Below are 17,441 nucleotides of genomic sequence, written 5' to 3' on the forward strand. Positions count from 1 at the left end.
GTGTAGGCAAATACCGTATTCTGAGTTATTTCCTGAGGATGTGGGTGCGACAGGGTGGGGTGGAAAGCAGAAACTTCCTATAAGTCTCTGGTTTATATTTTCCAAAATCCTAAACCCATAAAAGGGTTGCTTTAAGGGCAAACATGAATCTAGGGGAAACCATCAAGATTTATACGGGGAGGGATTTCCCCTACGCACTAGGGAAATAATCTGCGAGGCTGGGGAAGAGCAGAAGAAAGACAAAGCGTGGCCGTTTAGGGAAACACTGTATTCACTCTGCTTTCGTGCTAAAACTTCGGTGACGGAGCCAGACCCTGACGTGGTTTAGGAAACAGAGAACAAACGTGGATACTTGCCCCTCTTCTTAGATCATAAACCCATAGAAGTGATAAAGTTACAGATTAGACAGCAGGCACAAAAAGGCGTAGATATGTGCCAGGGGAAGTCCCTTGCCAGAGAATAGCATGAAAGCAATAGAATGATGCCTCAGTTCTCAAGCCTGGCATGAAAATAACAGGGAGACTCACTGAGCCTGCTACCTACGTGGCCAAGAATGAGAGTCGTCGGGTGATTTACTGCATGGATGAATGAGCAGGGACCACATGGAACCATGGATTGGTCATCAAATATCTGCGTGGACAGGTGACTCAAGGGCAAGATGGGTCATATGCCACCTTGAAATTACATGAATTCCCCATAAATTTAGAGACAAATCAAGAAAAACTGAAACAGTTTTTGTGGTGGCTGGGGAATTTAATTCCAGGGGAATTGAAGATTTTTTAAAATTTAGTTATGTTTTTTATACTACTGGTTCATTTCGGGCTAAGATTTGTACCTATTATGAGAAACAATATAATGAACACTTATTCCATGGATTATAGTCTGTGAGTTAGTTTCCAAGTACCTGAACTCTCAGAATCTCCTAATATCACGAACACAATGGAATTCCTGCATGGTCTGTCCACCCGGTGATGTGTCCCCTCGGCCTTCACAGATGTCCTTAGAGCTTCATATATTTGCTCACAATGTGTGTTCCACTCCTCTCTTCCATCTCCCCTGCTATTTGGGAACACCTACTATGTGCAAAGCATGATAGACTAATAGTTTCTCTTTCATTTAAGCCCCATGTTCTATTAAATTTTATATGAACTATCATTTATTGCACATTAACCATAGTAGGAGTTTTACAAGGACTATCTCTTCTTTACAAACATAAAAAAATTGAGTTCAGCATCACAATCCCCTCTTTCCATACAGAAAGCAGAGGTTTGAAAAGGCTACATGACCTGTCCAAAGTCAAATTGCTTGAAAGTAAAGGAGGAAAGCTCCAACATCTTTTCTATTTCTAAACCTCCAGTCCAAGTTGGCTTACTACCACCTTTTGAATGTATTGTCACTTCAATATATGCTACTGAATTTTTTATATTTTTTCATCATACAACTACATTATTTACTATAGGATGTCTTATCTTTATCATTACTCATGTGTCAAATTTGCCTTCCGAACCAAATTGGAAGCAAAAAAAGGCCATGGATCAGGCATCCTTTTGAGGAAACTATTTTTCCTATATGTCCTACTTGTCCAAAAACAGTAGTGCCCTTCCAGCAATATTTAATCTTGCTGTAGTCTCCCTGAAGGAAGTTTTTTGTTTTTTTTTTTTTTTTTAACAACCAACATTTATTTCTCACAGTTCTGGAGGCTGGTAAGTCAAAGATCAAAGTTCGGGGAGATTCAGTGCATCATAAAATCTCTCTTGTTTTTTAAATTATATTTTCTTGATTATGCTATTAAAGTTGTCCCAATTTTCCCACTTGACACCCCTCCATTTAGCCTTCCCATACTCCCTCAGGCAATCCCTATACCATTGTCCAAGACCATGGGTTTGGCTACTCTACTTTGAATGCTGCATCTTACATTTCCACATCTATTCTGTAACTACAAAGTTGTACTTCTTAATCCCTTCACCTTTTTCACCCATCCCCCTGACCCCTCTCTCATCTGGCAACCATCAGAACATTCTCTGTATCTTTGACTCTGTTTCTGTTCTGCATGTTTATTTTGTTTTTTAGATTCAAATATTGATAGATATATATTTATTGACACTTTATTATTCATATTCCTCCTCCCCTTCCACCTCTTCTTCTCATTCTCCTCCTTCTTCAAGAAGACTTTAACATTTCATGTAATATTGGTCTGGTGAAGATGAACTCCTTTAGTTTTTTTCTCTAGGACCTCTTCATCTGCCTTTTAATTCTAGCTATGCTGGGTAGAGTTGGTTGTAGGTCCTTGCTCTTCATCACTCTGAGTATTTGTTGCCAATCCCTTTGTGCCTACAAATTTTCTTTTGAGAAATCAGCTGAAAGTCTTATGGGGGCTCCCTTTTAGTGCTCCCTTTCAGTTAATTAATTGCTTTTCCCTTGTTGCTTTTACGATTCTCTCTTTACCTTTAACCAAAGCCTTTTAATTGTTTAAGATTTTATTTATTTATTTTTAGAGAGGGAAAAGGAAGGAGAAAGAGAGGGAATGAACCACCAATGTGTGGTTGCTTCTCATGCCTCCCAACTGGGGACCTGCCACTCAACCCAGGCATGTGCCCTGACTGGGAATCAAACCAGTGACCCTTTGGTTCACAGACCCGTGCTCAATTCACTGAGCTATACCAGCCAGGGCTAACCTTTAGCATTTTAATTATTATGTGTCTTAGTGTGGGCCTCTTTGGGTTCATCTTATTCACGATTCTCTGGGCTTCCTGGTCTTATATGTCTATTTCTTTCATGAAGTTAAGGAAGTTTTCTGTCTTTACTTTTTCAACTAGGTTTCCAATTTTCTTGTTCTCTCTCTTCTCCTTCTGGGACCCCAATGATGCAAATGTCCATATACATGAAGTTGCCTCAGAGGCTCCTTACACCATCCTCATTTTTTTTTTTATTCTTTTTTCTTCTTGCTGTTCTGATTGGTTGTTTTTTGCCTCCTTATATTCCAAATCGCTGATTTGATTCTCGGCTTCATCCACTCTATTGTTGATTACCTGTAAAGTATTCTTTAGTTTAATTGATGTATCCTTTGCTTCTGACTGGATCTTTTTTATGCTGTTGAGGTTCTCACTAAGTTCCTAGAGCATCCTTATAACCAGTGTTTTCAACTCTGCAGCTAGTAGCTTGCTCGTCTCCATTACGTTTAGCTCTTTGTCTGGAGTCATTTGGGTCATGTTTCTTTGTCTCCTCATTTTGGCAGCTTCCCTGAGTTTGTTTCTGTGCACTAGGTAGAGCTGCTATGTCTCCCAAGCTTGATAGAGTGGCCTACTACAGTAGGTGTCCTGGAGGGTCCAGTGGCACAGCCTCCGCTATTACCCAAGCTGGGTACTTGAGGTGTGCCCACTGTATGGGCTATGTGCACATTTCTGTTGTAGTTGGTCCTTGATTGCTGTGGGCATGCCCAAGATCAGCCACCACCTGTGTTCTGACCAGGGTCACACAGATAAGTGTGATCTGCAGATGGCTGCACCTTGTTCTGAGCTTGGAGGTGCCCAGGTAAGACCATGCTGTAAACCCAGGCCAGCTGCTGTTAATGCCAGGCCTGGGGCAACTTAGCAAGAGGTATGGGGCTTGCTGAAGCCAGATTCTGCATGTTTGAGAGAATTTAGGAAAATCTGAAGCATGGGCCAAGTCAAGCAATTTGTATGGAAAAGTCACTGGAAACAGTTTAGGTGGGCCTGACAGTTGGGTAGGGCAAGATTTCAGGGTGGGGCAAACAGTGCGAGTCAGGTTGACGGAGTCTCAGATGTGGCACCCACGTGCCAGCTCTGTAGCTCTGAGTGGGGAGGGCTTAGAGAAGGGGCAGTGGACTCTGCCAGCACTTCTCTCTGGGAGAAAGCTGACCCCAGCTCTCAGCCTGATGCTGGATAGTTCAGCACCTCCCCATATTTCTTTGGTGGCTTTCAATCTGCAGCCCCTATGAAGTTCAGAGGAAGTGAGTCTGAGTAAGTCTGTGCATGGGCTCTTTAAGAGGAACTGCCAGAGGGTCCAGCAGTCTCTGTCTTCCTCAGCCTCAATCCCTGCTGGTTTTTACAGCCAGAAGATATGGGGACTTATCTTCCTGGCACTGGAACCTTAGGCTGGAGAGCCTAGTGTGAGCTTGGAATCCTTCACTCCAGAGATATCCCTCTTAATTGTTATCTACCACATGTGGGTGCAGGACCAGCCCATTCTGCATCACTGCCCCTCCCACCAGTATCAATGTGGTCTCTTCTTTAATTCCATAGTTGTAGAACTTCCATACAGCTCGATTTCTGATAGTTCTAATTGATGGTTGTTCTAGAGTTCAGTTGTAATTTTGATGTGGTTGTGCAAGGAGGCAAGCCATGTTTACCTAGGCTGCCATCTTGACTGGAAGTCTTTGAAAGAAAATTGATATTCCTTTATTCCTTTTTTTAAATAGACACTTGCCCTGTCTCCCTTATTTCCTCTATAACTAAGATTCCTTAAAGTGTCTGCATTCTCTGTATCCATTAGCTTACCTACCATTCTCTCCACAACCACTGCAACCTGGCTGCCTCTCCCATTAAGCCACTAAGGGCTCTTTGCAATGTCACCAATAACTAATTCCTTGTTGCTAAATTCTTTAAATATTTTTAGTCTTTCTCTAAGTGTCCACTGTGGCACAAAAGTATACTTAAATAGGAAGGAAACAGATTGTTGGCTTGAGTACTTTTTTCAGAAATAAAACCTTAAAAGCATTTATTTTTGAGGTAATATGTTTAAATAATCAGGACAGTTATTAAAACTTTAATGCAAATAAGTAGAGGAAGCAATGTCAAAGGAACATAGCAAGACACAGAAAGAAGAGAGTGAATTGTCTGCTCCCTTCTGAACAGCTGACTTCCCCCTTACCCAACGGTGGTAGCAAGCCAGGTCCCTCTCTGCTTGGAGTCCTCTTCTTAAACATCCTCTTCCCTTGGACTTTTGGATACCTCTCAACTATGAGTCCTCCCCTTGTACCACTTCCATTGTCTAGACTTCTGTTATCATGACTAATTTCTACTCATGTTTAAGTCTTTGCTTAAACATCTCTTCATCATGGAGGTCTTTCATGATTCTCCAGGATTAATTAAATTCCTCTTGCTCTAGACAACTTTACAACTTCTTCTATTACCCTTCTCCCACTTGTAATTACTCGTTGAATGTCTGTCTTTCCTAAACTGTGTTATTCAGGAGGACAGATGATCATGTTCACTGACACAGCCCCAGGGCTCAACAGTGTCCAGCACATCATTAAGTGCTCAATTCCTGTTTCCTGAATTGAAATTTTCTTAAATCAGGTTTCCCATCACATTCTAGCAGGGGCATTTGCAATATAGGGAGCATTAAAGGAAGAAGGTTATTATGAAGGTAAAATGTCTAGAAGAGCTGTCAAAATGTACCTGAAAAAAACCTGGGATTTTTTTAATTTACAGAAGAAGACAGCATTTCAACCCATCCTATGGTGGAATCACTTCCCAGGAACAAACTAGAATATGGAGGAAAATTCAGCTCAGGATGGAGAAAGACGTTCCAACAACTGGAACCGGTGAACAAAAAAGTGGCATGGGCCAAAGGGGGAGCAGCTGTCTGCCCTAGCCCAGCCTAGACAGACACAAGAAGGGATTTCCTCACTGAACAGGCAGTTAGAGGACAGGAACTCTGGAGATCTTTCCATACTCTCAGGTTTCCTTTCAAAGTGAAGAAAAACTGATGTATCATCCCTCTTACCTTTGAGCCATTTAAGTTTAAAGAGGAAAAGTTACATAAAGAAGAGAAAAGGTAGACATAAACTTTTAGAAAAGAACTGTGTTTAACACACATTATTATTATGATTTTTTTCCTCTAGGTATGTTGAACTTGTTCTAATTTTTTTTCATACTCAATTTGTTCTTTTGTTGAGGCTTCTTTAGTTCATTGGTTGGTTGGTTTAATGGTTTTTTAGAATCTGCTAATGTGTTTTCCATGCAAACAATTTACTGCACTTTTGATCTGTCTTGTGAATTTGTAGCCCAAGTTGTGGTTCAAGTAGGAGCAATTGCTTCACTTTTGTGGGGGGAGCAGAGAAACTGGATTTACTCTCAGGCTGCCATTCACAAATTTGGTGTGGGAGCTGAAAAAAAGGACACGACATGAACTTGGTAGCTGCTTTGAGCACTAAGTTGTGACAGATGCTTTTGTATCTGTCACCGTCCTCATGAGGAGCACGACTCACTGATAGAAACAAGCATGGAGAGAGAACTTCGAATAACATATTGAAGACAATAAAAGAAGTACAAACGTGTGTGCCCAGAACACCAGAAGAGGGCAGAGACGGGCCCTTAGCTCAGCCTGGGGAGTGGGACTGTGGTCAGTGATGTCTCCCTGAAGGGGGCATTCTAGGTAGACAGAAGTGCTTTAAAAGGGACATAAGAAAAACCAGCATGTTGTGTACTTCTGTTTTTCTTATTTGTTCCTCCTGACTTTTACACTCATGATAGTACATTAAGCTTTTCCTTCTTAGCAATTTTTTATGTATAAGAACTTCTTCATGTATACCCCATGAAGACAGGCTATTTCTGTCTTCGTTACTTCTCTACCCCCATTACAAACCTGTTGAGACTCTCAATATAGATTTAAAGAATGAGTGAATGAATTATATTAAAAATCTCTCTAAAGTCAATAATCCACAAAAATAGGAGCATTGCATAGTAGATAAGAGAGAGATTCATCAATTAAGGGCAAACGAGGAACCCTAGAAGTCTAAGTCTGCATCTGTAAGATATTTATTTACTTTTCTTGAAACAGTAGGTAATCCAGTAATTCGTGTTCCAGGAAAAGTTATTTTCATAATCTAGACTATAACTTTGAAATGGTTTACTGTAATTATTTGGGTATTTATAAACACCAAGGTTTTATTCATCACAAAGTTCTTCTCTACATAGGAATCGGGAGAAATATAGGAATCCAGTTGTTCTCAAAGTTATTCGCCTCTTCTTTAATATGTGTCTGGGTCTCTTAGTGCCTACAAGTGTTTAGTGGGGTGGGCGGTGGGTGTGTCCACCCAATCAGCACTCTAGGAGCACAGTTCGTAGAGTTGACTGTTAACTGAACTCAACTGTGGCAAGTAGGTCAAGAGCGCAATAGCTGGTCTGTATTCCCAATCCAAAAACAATCATGTGTAATAAGGTTAGGTGTTTCACTGTCACTTTTAATTTGTATACTTTATAAAGCTTCACTTTTCTGTGTGAATTACTATTTGAATTGAAGACCAATTAATACATGATGTACTTATCCAAAGAAATAATCCTTGAACAATTTTTAAATTATTTTTGTAGAGCTGGTGATGGATTGGTTCAGGTACATCTATATTTACAAGGCCTGGGTTTAGTTATGACTTATGGGAGAAAGTTGCAAAATAGCATAGAAATTTAAGAAAGCAAACTATTTTCATGGGGCAAACTAAAGCAAACCAATATATCTAGTATAGTCAATTTGAAAATTTCACTCTTTCCACAGACATTTATTGAGTATGTACTATGGACCAAACATTTGCTGCATGTAAATACTAATCATCAAAGGACTTCCAAATGAACTTGCTCTTTATATTAAATTACATTGAAAAACATATGCTAGGTCTACAAATATGCTAGTATCAATAATCAGTCAGTATGAAACATGTATTATTATTCGAGTTGAACCAGGGTCCTGGTTGGTGTGGCTCACTTGGTTGGAGCACTGTCTTATGCACCAAAAGGTCTGTGGCTCAATTCCTGGTCAGGGCATATGCCTAGGTTGCAGGTTCAGTCTCCTGCCGGAGCACATACAAGAGGAAACTATGGATGTTTCTCTCACATCCATGTTTCTCTTCTCTCTTAAAAAAGAAAGAGCTGAACCAAGAAGGAAGAAAAGCATTACCTGAGTTTACTAATTTGGTGCATATCTAAGGTCAGTTTCATGCCTTTACAGATAACATTTTAAAAGTCAAAAATAGATTTTGAGGGGAAAATGGATTTTCTTATCCGAAAACAAAAGTATTAATAGATATTTCACTATGAAGAGAATGGTTTCAAACTGTAAATATATCAGCACTTTCTCTTTGGCTACCCTGTATATTCCTATGTTATGGCAAAATGTTTGAATGTACTTAATTTACGCTACTTTACAACTTTTTAAAGGATGATTCTGTTCCAACTCATTGATCTAATATTATTACAAATAATTATATGAAGTTTACTGAATCCTTTTTAGCAGCAGTTTGACCATTTTGACAGGTGGATAAAGGAAAACACAAAAGTCAGATAAAAATAACAAGTTGAGTGAAAAGTTATAACTTTCTTATTGATAAACCTCTAGTTTTTTCCAAGGCCGATTTTTATTCTATTTTTTTCCATTACCCTTTAGCATTTCCCTTATCCCCTCCTCCGACTCCCCCACCGCCAGAGTCACCACACTGCTGGTCACGTCCATGATTCCTTTTGCTTTTTGGCTCGACCCCTCCACCCCCACCAACCCACCCCAGCCAGAGTTGTCAGCCTGCTCTCTGTCTATGAGTCTGTCTCTCGTTTCCTTGTTAGATTTTTTAATTTTTTATAAGGAGGAGGAATACATCTTTGAAAGTACAGAACTTATTCACATACCTTAGGAAATTAAAACACAGCTCTAGAAATTTTCAATTAGTGAAAAATACCCGATGTCACCAATCCTTTTCTCCTTAGTAGTCCCTTATAGCCACTTTTCTACTTTGCATTATTTTAAGCTGAAGTCTATGTTTTAAGTATAGATATGTACTTTTTATTTGCCAAACACTCTATTTTCTCCTCCCTCAACCACCTCTCTTTTTCCCTTCTCCCTCTGCCTCTCTCCCTCTTCCCCTCCTTCATTACATTAATTTTTTTTATCCTCACCTGAGGACATGCTTATTGATGCTAGAGTGGGGGTGGGTAGGAAGGGAGAGAGAAACAACCACCAGTTGCCTCTCACACCTGCCCTGACTGGGGACAGGACTGCAACCCAAGCATGTGCCTTAAAGGGGAATAGAACCCATGACCTCTCAGTTTATGGAACAATACTCCAACCCCGTAAGCCAAGGCCAAGGCCCCTCCCTCATTCATTCTTACACACCCACACACTACAATCTTCTAGAGTCCTATAATCAATGACCCTGAAACATTTGTTCTTGGTCATCTCCCTTCTTCACTTTTTTAGAAAACAAGTATGATGGTGTCTGTTTCTACATAAGAGAGTCCATGGAAACTTGAAGTAAATTTCTAGATGGCTGTCCACAGTATATACTTTTTTTTAAGTATTAAGAAAATTGAAGTACGTGCATATTTCATATTCTTACCCGAGTTTATACTTATACGAAGGGACACACAGGAATAACAAGCAACATTTGTAGTCTTTCTTCCCAGTTACATTGAACATCCCTTGTACTACTGGAGCTCCTGGAGAAGAAAAGGGTAGTCTCCAGCTGTTGACCAAAATCAAAGTCATTTTTCCAGGGAATTGATTCATATTTGTTCCTAAAACATAGTAAGAGTTCCTCATGTCCAAGTGATGTTCAGGGAAGAAAAGACATGCAAATGCCAGGAAGAACTAAAATTTTTTTCTAAACTTTTCTGGGTTCTCCCCTTCTATTTAGAAAGTTACTGAAGTGAGGAGACTTTAGATGAGGAAATTCCCTCCTGATCGTAATTTGCATGGGGTCAGAGAAGCCCAGAAGAGGAGGCATGGCCTGGGGACATACCCTCAAAGGTGGCCGGTTCCAGGAGCAGTAAATTTCCTCTCTCTCAGAAAATATCCTTTAGGACTGACAAGCCCTTACGGGAATAGCCTGGACTTGACCTGTCATGTGAAAATGCCACGCAGATATAACCATGAAGAGAAAGGAAGGGGAGAGAAAGGAGACAGAATACAGAGAAAAGTACAACTGAAATAAAATTCTCTTCTGGAAAAGAACTGACCTGTCTATAAACCCACTTCTGTAATTATTTAAAGATTATCCATCCTGACTGCAGTGACGCAGTGGGTTGGGCGGAGTCCCACAAAGCAAAAGCAGCCAGTTCAATTCCCCCATCAAGGCACATGCCTGGGCTTCGGGTTTAGTCCCTGGTCAGGGCACGTGCAAGAGGCAACCAATTGATGTTTCTCTCTCACATTGATGTTTCTCTCCTCTCTTTTTCCCTCTCTCTAAAAATAAAAAAGTAAACACCAGTTTTATTTTGAAAGATTACCCTGTGAATTAGAAAGGACAAACCCAGATGCTTCATTAGAGTAGGGAAAATATTAAAACAGGATTACACTTACATTCTTTTGTCTCCCATCTTCTAATTCTCAGATACCACCTAAACATGTATCATAAAATCACTAAGCACAGCCTTAACAATAGAACCTGTACCCACACAATTGGAACTCACAGTGGGCATCTCCCCCCAAATAGATCCAGAAGTCGATCTATTTAAAACAGGTATCAGGCTTTCCAAGTTCTACTTCTTAGTCTCAAATTCCTTGCTGCTTCAAGTAGAGGCAGCAAAAAAAAAAAAAAAGATGCATTCAAAGGCCAGAAACACATTTTCCAAATACTGCAATCCCCAGAGTATAAAGCACATCTTGTGATTCTTACAAATGACTCTCATTTTGGAATAAGGCCTGGGTGAGGATGAATGAGAAGAACTTAGCGAGATTAAGGGCTGTAACTTCATCACAGGCTTTACTGCCATCACCAATCATTAGAACTTCACCATGAAGATGGTATTTAATGCATAGCTATTTGGTAGAGTAAAGCAAATGAATGAAAACACAGTAGCAACACATCAAATAAACCTGATACTTAGGGGCCCCGGCCGGGTTGCTCAGTTGGTTAGAATGTCATCCTGATATGCCAAGGTTGTTGGTCTGATCTTGGGTCAGGGCACATAGGAGAATCAACCAATGAATATGTAAATAAGTGGAACACTGAAATTGATCTCTCTCTCTTTCTCTCTCAAAGCAATTTTGAAAGAAAAAAAAAGCTGATACCTAGGGCCTGAAACATATCATCTTGGAGACATATTTCTTCAGGGTAAACCAAAGTGAAATACTGGTGACTTCCAATTGTCTCCATTATAATTCACCCACATTCAGCCCTCATCTCTTAGCTGGCAAAATTCCTGCAAGACTTTATTCATATTTTTTTTCTTTTTTTCTAAATTCAATTTTTTATCATTATTAAATAATATCTTACATTCTCTGAACAAAATTTCCCTTTAAATTATAACAGAAAAATTGAGGTGCAAAAAAAGTTAATTACAGGGACATTGCAGTGACTCGGCTACTGAAGAAATTCAAATTGAGCTTTCAATCATTCTAAATATAACCCCAATAGTATCAGAATTATTATTTGACCACCACCCAAGTGACCTGGTCCAGAATAGAATTTTAGTCATTTCTCAACCAGACAATACCTCAACAGGTCTATGTACTTTCTAAGATTAACCTGGTATATTAAGTGGGAATAAGGGAAATGATCCTTTTGTTAAACTCAATGAAAAAAAAATGTTTTCTTTTTATAAGGCTCTGTTTCAGAAAGTTTGTTCCATTAATTTTTTCACTACATCTATAATTTGTTTGATATTTAGTATAATTCTTCCAATCAAACACATGGAAGTTTTAAAAAAGCTTTCCTCAATACCACACAAAACAAAATATTTCTTAAACACAGAATTTTCCACCCATAGACTTTTTTCTAATTAGCAGCACAAATCAGATTGTAGTGGATTTTAATGAAAGCAATTATAATTAATTGCATTCTCCAAGTTGTGAATCATAAAATTTTGCTAAATATCCCATTGTAATGTTCCATTACATTTTTTTTTTTTACTTATTTCTTAACCAGGGTTATGGGAAAACATGTTAGTGACATTAAGTTCCAGAGTCAAATAATTAACAAAGAAGAGAAAAAACCACTTGGTTAGTATATTTGTTTTAAATGACCCTTAATATTTAATACACTTAAATCTCACATTCTAATTGTCTCGATATTCAATGAACTTAGATGGACAATAAACACAAATCCCTAAAGAAATATCACATTATTATAGGGTATACAACCATTTCTACTCTGGTGTTCACCTGTGTTTCATTTTTCATCTACAACACTAACATTTTTAGAAAGTAGACACAGTAGTTAATTATCAGACAAGGAAGGAAAGAGAAAGAGAGAGCGAATTCCCTTCCCCCGCTCCCCTCGCTCTACCAGGAGAGTCTGCTGCATTTAGGTGCCAGGTGTCAGGATCTCGGTCTGCTTTGTTGGTGGTGTTTTTTTCATGACATTGGCATTGTTAAAGAATGTCCAGCTGGGATTTTGTGAAAGATGATTTGGTTTGACACAGATGATGTATTATAGAACTGTACACCTGAAACCTATGTGATTTTATTAACCAGTGTTACCTTAATAAATTCATTAAAAAGAAAATTAAAAATTGTTTAAGTATTGAAGTGTCATACAAGAAACACCAATCTTGGTGCTGTCCTCAAGACATCTACAAGCACCTGGAGAAGAGTGTTTTCACACAGCTTAGGACAGATACTAATCTGGATTGTATAATCTAAAAAAACCTAGAAAGGGAAGAGGTCTTTAGGACAAAAGGTGAGCTAATCTGTTGAAGAATGAGAAGACAGTAAGATTCTAGTGGTTGGGAAATACGGAAGTTAAGTACAAGTTAAAAGCTCAGATCACGGGTGTAGATGTAATATTTTTCATCATCAACTTTATGATAAAAACTCTGACTACATAAAACTCTGTGAAGAAACTAGTGTGTAAAAGAGAAGAGAGAGCTAGACTGGTCCTTGAGAAACTCCAGTGACTCGGCTGTGGGAGCATATAAGACCCAGGGGGGGAAAGACTGAGAGTGTGACACAGAGGAAGAGGAAAAGGTGACACAGAGGTGACACAGAGGAAGAGGAAGAGTTTCTTCCAAGGAAGACTCTCAACAGACTCACATGCAGCTGAATAACTCAGGAGGTGGAGGACTGTAAAAGGCTACTGGTTTTCAGTAGAAATAGGTCATCGATAAGCAGTTTCAGGAGGCTAAGATTCCATTTCAAAGTTTACAAACTAAACAGATCATGTAGTGAGTGTATGCATTGAAAAAGTTGGCATGAAAAGGAAGGAAATAAATTCAAAGTGCATTAAACATACAACAGGACCCAAAGAAAAAGGTTGATTGGTATAGAGTAATTACATTCTAGGCATGACTAAAGCAATAAAGACAGGAAGGAAGGGAAGAGAAATCCTTTTCCGTCATGCCATCCCTCTGTGGACATTATAGTCACATACAATCCCCAAGCTGACCCCTCTTTCCCTGGCCATCTGACCACACTAAGCCTTATCCCAGTTAGGACAGTGAGGAACAAAAGTTGTCATTAAACCAGAGAGGCATGTTCATCATCATCCTGATGCTAGACTTAAAGGATGCTTTTCAATTTTTCTCACTTCTCTGTAGAACTTAAAAGCTATTTCCTACCAGTCTTCTTTTGGGAGTTCTCATGTACCTTTGTTTAACTGACTATATAATCAGCATTATTTTCTACCCACCTGGTTTTTCCTTCTCTTTACTTTTTACAGGCTTCTTTTCATCTACCCATCCTGTAAATACCAGAGCTTTCTCTACTTATCCTCTTCTTCCTCTTTCTTCACACTGTCACTAATAGACATCATCCTCTCTAATGAATTGAGTTACCACCTTTGTGCCAATGAGTACCAGGAGCATATCTTTAGCTTACACCTCTCTGCTAAGCTCCACCCATTTGTACAACTCTAAGCCTCCCCACCTGAGTATCTCATAGAGGTACCCTATTATTTTACTGTTAATCCACTCCTCCCGAGTAGCCACTCCTGTGATGAAACAATCAGCCAAGAGAGAAAACTGGCAATCATCTTCAAGATTTTTTTTCTTTTTTATTCATCTCCTCTTTATATGTAATCTTGCCACTCAGTTCAGTAAATTCAATTCCAAAAGTTGTTCAAACATTCCCTTCCTCTTCATCCACATTGTCACTATCATATTTGGGGACTCATCTCTTCTTGCACAAATTACTTTTTAACAGTAAAACCTGGTTTCTCTTCCTCCAACCATGTCAAACCCAACCTTCATACAACTTCCAAAGAGAAATTTTTAACATTCAAATCTGATCATGTCACTCTTATTCGTGAAGTCCTTGAGGTCTTCCTACTGATTTATGGATAAAATCTAACCCTTTAGCATGCTATACAATGGTCCCATATGTGGTCACCACCCACTTCTCTACTCCCATCCAAGATGACTCCTCAACTTCTACTCTTGTCCCAATGCCACAAAAATAATTTCATTTACAGTATATGCACAAAATTTGGTGTTCTTTCATCAGCGTTGATGGACACATCATACTTACCCAACACAGTCACCTTCTCCAGGATGCCATGTGTCACCCCATCAGTCAAGTTTAGGCGCCACCCCCATATTTGCTCAGTGTCTATGCCTTCCTCTACCATAACCTGCTTGACCAACTACTAACAAGTTTACCAGAATGACTAAAATTTCAGTTCCTTAAAGGCAAAAAAATTGGTACTTAGGTGTAGTAGACTATACTAGTTAAGAACACCAGATTGGGAATCAGATAAGCTTAGATTTGAATCCTGAAACTTCTACTTACTTAATAATTGTGTATGTATGGACAGGGCTGTCAGGTTCATCTCTTCAAAATTCAGTCTCTGGATCTATAAAGTACACATATATTCAATAACATCCTTTTAGGATTTTTTAAAACTTAATATATAATAGTACACAGTGAGACTTGGACATAGTGCCTGAAATATGATCGAATTACACCAGTTTCTCCATTTGGCCCAAATGGCAATTGGTACATAGTAGACATTTAGAGGGTATAGACATTAGCTACCAGTACCCCTTGTTGATAGCAGTGTGTAAGGAAGACTTGAAGAAATAGTGAGCAGTCAGAACCAGCAGAGCCTTCAGAATATTAATACACTTTGTTGATTCTAGAATGTCTGAATGACTGCAGGCTTGGGTGAGAGGCTACACAAAGTCTCAAGTTCAGCTTTGGGGAATACACATTCATAAAAGTTTGTGCTTTTATCCCATAATAACCAGTTCCCTTCTAGCTCAGTCTCTCTCTAACCACCAAGAAAAAGAAACCTACATCCCATCCTATGTGTGGGGGCAACTTTGCCCGCAAAGTCCTCCTGTCTGCCACGGATGAAAGTGAAACTACCAAGACATGATCTTCTTGGGGAGGAGATCATGTCTTGATCTCCTGGCCAATCTCTCAGAGGAGAAAGGCCAGGAGCCCCTTCCTCAACGGCTTTTATTGGGTTGTAATACACAGGAATACAGGCGGTAAGGATCAAACAGTAGATAACATTTCAAAGAAATCTGAGGGCTTAGTCTGAGTCAGTGTCTGTTGGGAAAGGGGGTTGCAGAAACGTTGGGAGACATACTCATTTCCTGCTCAGACCCATATCATATCAATGAAAGCACTCTTAGCAAAGCAGGCTTCACAGGACTTTTAGGAACTGTTTCTTACGCCCAGTCACCCCAGATCCCGCTCTATCTGGCAAGGGGCTGCACCTCCTCCCCCATCATAGGTTTTCAGGCTTAGTGGATTAGAGCCAGAAAGCGCTTCTCCCAGAGGACATGAGGACTCGAGCTACATCAGAATAGCTGGGGGGTAAGGGTCCATCACTCCCTCTTTGTTGCAGCCCCCTGAGTCCTTCCTTGATGGCCTCCCAGGTGATCGTGTATGGCTTAGGTTGCCCCTCCTCTGAGGAGTTGTACCCATCATAGACTAACCAACCAAGCATTGGGGGCAGGGAATGAAGCAGAGACACACTTGGTTTCCTTTGTGGCTCACATTCCAAAGGTCACTCACCCAGCCTTAGCCATGGGGGGCAGTTACAACTTCTGAAACCAGGCAGACCAGTTCCCAACACTACGCAACACGTTACTTATCAGGGATAAGAAACATAATCTTTCAAATACAATCTTTACTCCAATTAAGAGATACTGTCCTCGGAGTTTTCAACCAGCAACATTATTTTCTTATAGACTCTTGATATGATCTCCACATTCATCACTTACCCTTACAAGAGCTCCAAAATGGCTCTGTACCCTATTGACATCTGGTGCCAAAGATAACACATGGAAAAGATGAAGATGTCTGCTGTTTAACTGAACAAACATTACTAAAGGAAATGTAGGTCGACCCTAGATTTTCTTATCTGTAGATAAGGAAAAGCAAGATATGAGAGCTTGGAAAATTGCTATTCAGAAATAAAGAAAAGATGATTCTTCTGATTTCAAATCTTTGCCCTTTAAATTCAGCTCAGTCTTTGCTTGAATGACCCCCGCTGAAGGACAGTGAAAAGGTTTGTGAAATAAATAAAATAAATTCATTTGTAATATTCTCCACTGTGTTTTCTATGCCTTGGCAAATTTTTTTTTGAAACCACTTGTTCATAGGGACAAAAGCTTTTCGTAAGGAATGGTACTTAAGCTCTAAGCCAATTGATTTTATAGCTGTTCAAGAAAGTTTTGAAGTGTGGCCAGCAGTGATCTTCTTGGTTGTCCATAAACCACAGGAGTTCCGATTAATCCCTCCTGAAGGGAAAAGGGGAAGTTCAACTGAACAACTTCCTAAAGCCTCTGGATTGCAAATGAATAATGTTTGCTTGTGCATTTGTGTTGATTGTCTAATAGCATGCATTCATACCTCACTGAAGCAACATCTTCTCCTTGGTTACTGGCTTTTTGCAAACAATCCAATTAGCCAAAAGAAAATAAATTTCTACTCTGGAAACCAACTTTCAGAGAAAAAGGACATTTCTCTTTTTAAATAGCCATTCACCGTATTTGTCTTTATAGTTTATAAAAGAAGAAAAGAAAAACAAAACAAAAACACCTCACATAGTCATCCCATTGAATTCTTATCTTAGTCAGGGATTGTCTGGTGATGAGGAAAAGAGTTCTCCCTAACAAGCACAAATAAAGAGTTTTATTAGAAAGCTATAAAAGAAAAACTCCATGGATATTCACAGATGAGCAATAAAGTGTAGCAGGGCGTCCTAGAGACAGAGTAGAAACTGGAAATTCAGGAACCAAGGTCATCTACCTGGTCTGCATGATTTCTCACCTTCTTTTCTTTAATAGAGTTTACCTCTTGATCCCTGGTCGAATCCATGGTGCCCTCTGCTGTCACGCAACATGAGCAATCGCCATGAGTCACAGAAAAGTATGCAGGGGGATAGTGTTTTGGGCCACTTTCTCTTAAAGAAGAGTTATAAATATACTAGGTCCTTAGAATTTATGAATCCCTCCATTCTTTTTACTATATGAGGCTTTACTACCCTTGATCAAATAGCAGATAACCTCTAACGAGTCCATAGCTCCCAGATGGAAGATGGATGC

General features: G+C 39.5%; 1 pseudogene; it reads left to right on the forward strand.

The window, feature by feature from the left end:
* The first annotated feature begins 610 nt into the window (after positions 1-610).
* The window catches only part of LOC119056727 (eukaryotic translation initiation factor 3 subunit F-like), a 65,562-nt pseudogene continuing 48,731 nt past the window's right edge, over positions 611-17,441 (forward strand).

The sequence above is a fragment of the Artibeus jamaicensis genome, unplaced genomic scaffold (assembly GCF_021234435.1).
Source record: "Artibeus jamaicensis isolate MK-2021 breed Jamaican fruit bat unplaced genomic scaffold, CSHL_Jam_final scaffold_474, whole genome shotgun sequence".
NCBI lineage: Eukaryota > Metazoa > Chordata > Mammalia > Chiroptera > Phyllostomidae > Artibeus > Artibeus jamaicensis.